Here is a 7,617-nt window from a genome sequence, read left to right on the forward strand (position 1 = left end):
TTAAAAACCATTGATTCCAATATTATATAAACTATTCAGAAAAATAAGCAAAGGGTCATATCAAATTCCTATCAGGAAAAGCAAAAACAGAGAAAGAAAATAATAGACCAATTCTCCTAATGAATATTAAAGCAAAAAATGTAAATAAAATACTAGCAATGAGATTACAACAAAGATCATACATTATAGCCAGGTGGGATTTGTACCAGGAATGAATGGTTGAATCAATAGTAGGAAAACTATCAGCATAATTAATTATAACAATAACAAAACCAACAGAAACTTTCGATTGTCTCAATAGATGTCAAAGTTTTTGACAAAATATAACACTTATCCCTATTAAAAACATTAGAAAACACAGGAATAAATGGAATTTTCTTTGTATCTATCTAAAATCATCATCAAGCATTATCTATAAGGGAAGTTTTTTCAGGGAAGCTTTCTCAATAAGATCAAGGGTGAAGTAAAGATGTTCATTATCACCACTATTATTCAACACTGTACTAGAAATGCTAGTTATATCAATAAGAGAAGAAAAAGAAACTGAAGCAATTAGAATAGGCAATGAGGAAATAAAACCATCATTCTGTGTAGATAATATCATGGTATACTTGGAGAATCCTAGAAAATTAACTAAAAACTAGCTGAAACAGTTAACTTTAGCAAAGTTGCAGATATAAAATAAACCCACTCATGTCATCAGCATTTCTAAATTTTTACCAACAAAATTCAGCAGCAAGAGATAGAAAAAGGAAGTCCTTTTAACATAACTGCAGACAATTGAAAATACTTGGGAGTCTACCTGCCCAGACAAACCCAGGAATTATATGAATGCAATTCCAAAATACTTTTTGCACAAATAAAATCAGATGTAAACAGCTGGAAAAATTATTAATTGCTCACAGGGAGACTGAGTTAATACCATATAGTAAATATAATAATTCCATCTAAATTAATTTCCTAATTCAGTGCCATCAATCAAATTATCAAAAGGCCATTTTATAGAGCCTGGAAAAATCCTAACAAAATTCATCCAGAAATGCAAAAAGTCAAGAATATCAAAGCAATCAATGGAAAAAATATAAAGGAAGGTGACTTAACCATATCAGATCTCAAATTACATTATAAAGCAGCAATCATCAAAACAATTTGGTATTAGATAAGAAAGTTAGCTATCAGTGGAATAGATTAGGTACACAATACAAAGTAGTAAATAACTATATTAATCTAGTTTTGATAAACCGAAAGATTCATGCTTTGGTTAATTGAGTAAGAACTCAATATTTGACAAAAATTGCTGGAAAAACTGGAAATCTGTTTGGCAGAAACTAGGTAAAGACCTACATTTCATACCCTATATCATGATAAGGTCAAAATATACACATGCCTTAAGATATAAAGGATGATACCATAAGCAAATTAGGGGAACATGAAACAGTTTACCTGTCAGATCTATGGATACAGGAAGAATTTATGACAAACAAGGGACAGAGTGTATTACAGGATACAAAATGGATTATTTTAATTACATTAAATCTAAAGGTTTTTGCACAAATAAAACAAATGCAGCCAAGATCAAAAGGAGAACAGGAGATGGGGGAGAGGAGAATAGAAGGGGAGGTAGGATTTTTTAATAGCAAATTTTTTCTGATAAAGGCCTCATTTATCAAATATGTAGAGAAGTGATTCAAATTTGTAAGAATACAAGTAGTTTCCTTAATGACAAATAGTCAAAGGATAGGAATAGGAAGGTTTCAGATAGAGAAATTAAAGTATCTCTAGTCAGATGAACAAATGTTCTAAATCACTTGCATTGATAAGAGAATGCAAATTAAAACAACTCTTGAGGTATCACCTCACACCCATCAGATTGACTAATATGATATAAAAGGAAAGTGATAAATGTTGAAGTTCAATGTGGGAAAATTGGGACACTAATGTACTGCTAGTGGGGTTTTAAACTAATCCAACTATTCTGGAAAGCAATTTGGAACTGTCCTTAACAAGCTATACTCAGCGATAGCAGTCCTATACCTACATCCCAAAGAGAATTAGAAAAAAAAAAGGATTTATTTGTACCAAAAATATTTATAGGAGTTCTTGTTGTGGTGACTAAAAATTGGAAATCAAGGATATGTTTATCAATTGAGAAACTAAATAAGTTATGGTATATGATTGTGATGGAATACTATTGTGCTATAAGCACAGGATGAACAGGATGCTTTCATAAAAACCTGGAAAGACTTAAATGAACTGATGCAAAGTGAAGTGAGCAGAATTAGGGCAACACTATATATAGAAACAGCAACATCATATGATGATAAGCTGTGAATTGTTTAGCTATTCTCAGTAATTACACAATGAAAAATGCTATCTACCTCCAAAGAAAGAACTCATGAAGTCTGAATACAATTTTCATTTTTTGGTGTATTTTCTTTCACAACATAACTAACATAGAAATGTTTTGCATGATTTCAAAGGAGAAGGAAAAGAGAGAATTTAGAACTCAATATTAAAAAGAAGCAAATGTTAAAATTTTTCAGAAAAAAATAAAATACTTAAAGTGGAAAAAATAAAACAAAGACAAAAAATTATGATTCTCTCCATTAATAAAGACTTCTTGCTGCAATCATTACTTCATAATCAACACTAATCCCTGCACTGAGTCCATAATTAATTATTTCAGCATTTTACATGTTCAACCTACCAGATCTTTTAAGGAATTGCAAAATGAATTAATTTGTTTCCCCTTTTCTCTCACTAAATATAGTTAAATAAAACATAAAACTCATTAAAAGGTCAAGCAGGCACTTTACTTAGCAGACAAGGTAATTTAAAAGAAATAATTAAGACAAAGTAAGAGGTTAGTGAAAGAATGAAAAAAAAAACGTTAGATATATCTGACAAGTTAAGAATGTAAGCTCTTTGAGTCCAGGAATTATTTCATTTTTTTTTAATCTTTCTATTTCCAGGATCTAGAATAGTGCCTTGCAGGAAGGGTTATCCCCAAACTGTATAATCAGCCTGTGAATAATATAAAAAGTGTACTAGTTCTGCAAAGAGGGAATAAGTCAATATATCATGGAAAGATACTCATTTTTGCCACAGATGAAAGGAAATCCACAATGTGTTCTTAAATGACTCTTGAAACTGCAGTCAACATAATTGCAAATGGTATAAAAAAGTGATGGGCAGCCAAATGGCATAGTGCATAGTATTCTTGTCCTGGAGGCAGGAAGATTATTCTTCCTGAGTTCAAATCTTGCAATCTGACAATTACTAGCTATGTGACCCTGGGCAAGTCACTTAATGAGCTGGAGAAAGAATTGCCAACCACTCCAGTAACCAAGAAAAACCTAAATGGGTCATGATTGGAAACCAACTCAACAATATAAAAAGGTGAGTGTAAGTAAAGAAAAATATTCATGGCAAGTTTTCTTCATCAAGGAGCAAGTAATAATACACAGCCTAAATCTTTGCATGTTTAATGTTCAGATTCACTCTGCTGATAGGAGATTTATGATAGACCCTGTGCTAAATTCTCAGAATTCAATTATAAACAAAAGGAATGATCCCTGCTCTCAAGCTTATAATGAGGGAAATTAACACATAATGGCTGTGAAGTAGGAGAGTCAGGGACTGAGTTGAGTTGTAAGTATGATTGAGTAGATATTTCCTCAAATGGAGGTTCCAGGGATGACCTCACCAATTAGAGGAGCCAGAGTAATATTGGAGCTGTCAGTATAAAAAGGTTTTTGAAACTTAGGCAGAGAAGAAATATGAAGTATCAAAGGCTAAGTCAGGTTAGAAAACACCAGGAAACAAATTTATGGTTTACATAGTCAGAGCCCCTTAAATATATAAAGAAGCAGTGATTTACAACAACTAAAAATAAATTTATTAAATTTATTAAACATTTATTATATATGTGTGGGTCATTATGCTAAGAATACAAATGCAAGCAAGAAGACAGTCCCTTTCCTCAAGGAGTTTACATTCTAATGGGAAAAGATAGCATTTAAGGAATCTGAAAAGGGGGAGAGGGAGGAAGCTATATCGAAAAGACTAGGTGCTTGAGGGACATCAGGTTGGGAGAAATGAGAAGAAATGGGTGGCCTGAGTGTGTTTGTTAAGTTGGGTTTTGTGGGAAGAGTCATCCAATCAATGGCCACAGTGAAATCCAGTTCAAATTTAGGTTCTGTCATTACTAATTTTGTGGCCATGGAAAGTTACTTCTTTGAATTTGTTTCCTCATCTGTAAAATGGAAATAATATTCACACCATCTACCTAATAAGACTATGGTGACAAAACCTTTCACTACCAAATGAAAACTATAATCTCCTTAACAGAGACCCTGAAAATTACACAAATATTTCATGAAAACTTGTTCCAACTCACTAATAATGAAAATGCAAATTAAAATAACTGAAATATTACCTCACACCATGAAAATTGGCAAAGATGACCAAAACTGTTCCAGTTAATATTGGAGGGAATGTGGAAATACACTAATGCAGTTCTGGTGGAGCTATGAATACCAGTAGAGCTATGAATTCCAACAATTTGGAATTATGCAAAAAAGTTTCAAAAGTATTCATACACTTTGATCCAGTAATGCTACTACTGAGCATATTTCCCAAAGAAATAAAAAACAAAAACAAAGATCTGATATACATACCAACATATTTATAACTGAATCTTTTGTAGAAGCAAATCTAGAGACAAAGAGGGAGCCCATTTATGGACAATGGGCTAGATTGTGGTATATCAGTATTTAGTAAAAAGTTAATAAGAGAACATCATTTTATAAATGAGGAAATTGAAGGTCGTGGGAGTTATATGATCTTTTCAAGAATGCCCAGCTGGTTAGTAGCAATGAAAACTAAAATGTAGGTCTCATGAATCTGTCTTGTTCTTCTGTCTCCCTTTTAAACATCTGTAATTTCAAAGGAATAGATTCTTTGTGACAAGAATTATAAAATTTTCCTCTATCACATAGATTGGTTAGAAATAAGTCCTAAAAAGAAAAATATTTTTAAAAGCAAATAAAGATTAAAAAATGCAAGAGGCAGATGGTTTCAGCATTCATAGAACATATCTATGATGATGTCATCTATTCTGGATCAGTCCCAGGCACATCAGCAGTCCCAAAGAAAAATGGGAAAAACTGATGTTGCTTAATGAGCAGAACTAAGATTGCAAACTAGTAGGAAGAATTATAGCAAGCTCTTTCCCATACCCCAAAACACCTCCAAACCAATCTAGAAAACATATCAGTCCTAATAAGGAAATACAAGAAAAAAAATCATGAGTCATTTTCCAGCCCGAGTCAGCATGATGAGATAGAGAGGTTTGTAAACACTGGGAACAGGGTCTGGCCAAGAATGGGCTACATGAAATATTCAAAAGCAGAGGAGAGGCTGTGCCACCAGAATTAAAAGAGGTTCCAGATTTGGTATAGAAGACTCTGACTTTTGGGGGGCAGCTAGGTGGCACAGTGGATAGAGCACTGGCTCTGGAATCAGGAGTACCTGAGTTCAAATCCGGCCTCAGACACTTAATAATTACCTAGTTGTGTGACCTTGGGCAAGTCACTTAATCCTATTGCCTTAAACAAAAAAAAATAAAAAAGATGTAGAAGGCTGACTTAGTGTAGCAAACTGAGGGTAGACTAATGACAAGTTAAGTAACTCTTTTTGTAGGGGCAAACAATGGGAATCTAAGGGTTTGTCTATCAGTCGAAGAAAGGCTGAGAACAGGTTAAAGCATATACATGTGATAGAATACTATTGTTTGTGCTATAATAAATGATTCAGATGAAAATGAATGATTTCAGAGAAAATTGGAAAGACTTGTAAGAACTATAGAGTGAAAATATCTTGGGTATCACATTTTTTTCTGCTCATTTGATAGGTTAGCACCTGATCTATAAACACCATCTTGGAGAGTTATTTGGGGCACTGAGAAATGAAAGAACATGCTGGCCATCAAACAGGCCAATGAGAAACAGGACGTAAACCCAAGACTTCTAGATGTCAGAATCACTACTCTATATTGATATTATTCATATTAACATTGTTACTATAAAAAGATGAGACTTCTGTTTAAGAAAGAAGCTTAAGGTTATTGAAAAAAGACTGGATAGTTCGCAAAGGCAACCTAGTCCAGCTTTCTCTTCAGTTGTAAGTGTAGTACACTGAAATCAGTAGTGTCTTTTCAAGAGGTCTTCTAATAAACAAGCTCTTTGCATTGCCCTTCCAAATGTATTATAGCTGAAATAACATATCTCGTTAGAGAGTGAGGTAATGTATAAAGCCTTTGCAAACCTTTCATTGCTACAGAAATGTTAGCTACTGCCTAAAAACAAAAGAATCTTGGTATATGTGGAAATCTGCTCTGTGATCTGTGCTGTGTGATGACATCCTTCAGGATTGTGGCTATCACCTTTGACTAGAGTTTATCTTAATATTTTATTTGATGTTAATGGGAAATTACCAAACAAAACATGGGTTCAATAGGAATGAATATAAAAACCTGTAATTAAGTTTTGAAAAGAAAAACAAAAAACAAACAAAAAAGCATAGAGTGAAAAAGCAGAGTCAGAACAATGTATAGGTAGGTCAATATAACATTGTCAGTATATACAATATTGTAAACAGTAACTTTTGCTATAAAATAATCAATCATGATCTCAGAAATAAATGATGAAATGTGCTACTCAGCTCCTGATAGAGAAGTGATGTGATGTAGTCAAGAATGCAATGAGACTTTTTTTTTAAACAGCCAATGTGGAAATTTGCTTTGCTTAACTATAGGTGTTTGTAGCAAGGTTTTGCTTTTCTTTTTCAACTGAGTTGGAGGAAAAGAAGGTAGATTTTTTTGCTGAGAGAAAAAAGTTTTTTAAAAAAAGCTGTCATTTGTTGTTTAATGGCACTTGTCATTTAGGGAACCAGTTGTAACAATTATCTGAGAGAAAACTATTTTGAACAAAAAAGTTTTCTAGGACATTGTCTATTTTTTTTTTTGTTGGTGGTGTTTTTGTTTTTACAAGGCAATGGGGTTGTGACTTGCCCAAGGTCACACAGCTAGGTAATTTTGTCTGAGGTAGGATTTGAACTCAGATCCTCCTGACTCCAGGGTCAGTGCTCTTTCCACTGCCCTAGATGCCCCAAGATTGCCTATTTATTTTCTATTGTCCTATTTTATTTTTTTAAAGCTATTTAGAAGTGATGCTCCTAGTGCCTTCTTTCAATTCAGTGTCCTTATCATTCTTAACATCTTGACTAATTGATCCCTTTTGCTCCAGGACCAAGTTATTCTATCAACTTTGGGAGGGGATTTGTTGTCACCTTTATTTGGAGAATTAAGGGCATCAGTATCTTTAAGAGTTTCAGAAGATGAAGAATTACTAGCAGGCTCTTGAATTGCAAAAGACATTTCAAATGGTTCTGTTTTCAAGGCCCTCCTTATTCTCCTCAGCAAAGGTCTATTTACATAGTACTAAAGACATAGGCAATCTTGAGAATGATGAAGGGCTCATGATATATATATTTGCTACCTTAAATTTTTAAACACATGACTCTCCACAGGATTTTGTAACTAATGTTATTACAAAT

This window comes from Macrotis lagotis, chromosome 2 (genome assembly GCF_037893015.1).
Source record: "Macrotis lagotis isolate mMagLag1 chromosome 2, bilby.v1.9.chrom.fasta, whole genome shotgun sequence".
Taxonomy (NCBI): domain Eukaryota; kingdom Metazoa; phylum Chordata; class Mammalia; order Peramelemorphia; family Peramelidae; genus Macrotis; species Macrotis lagotis.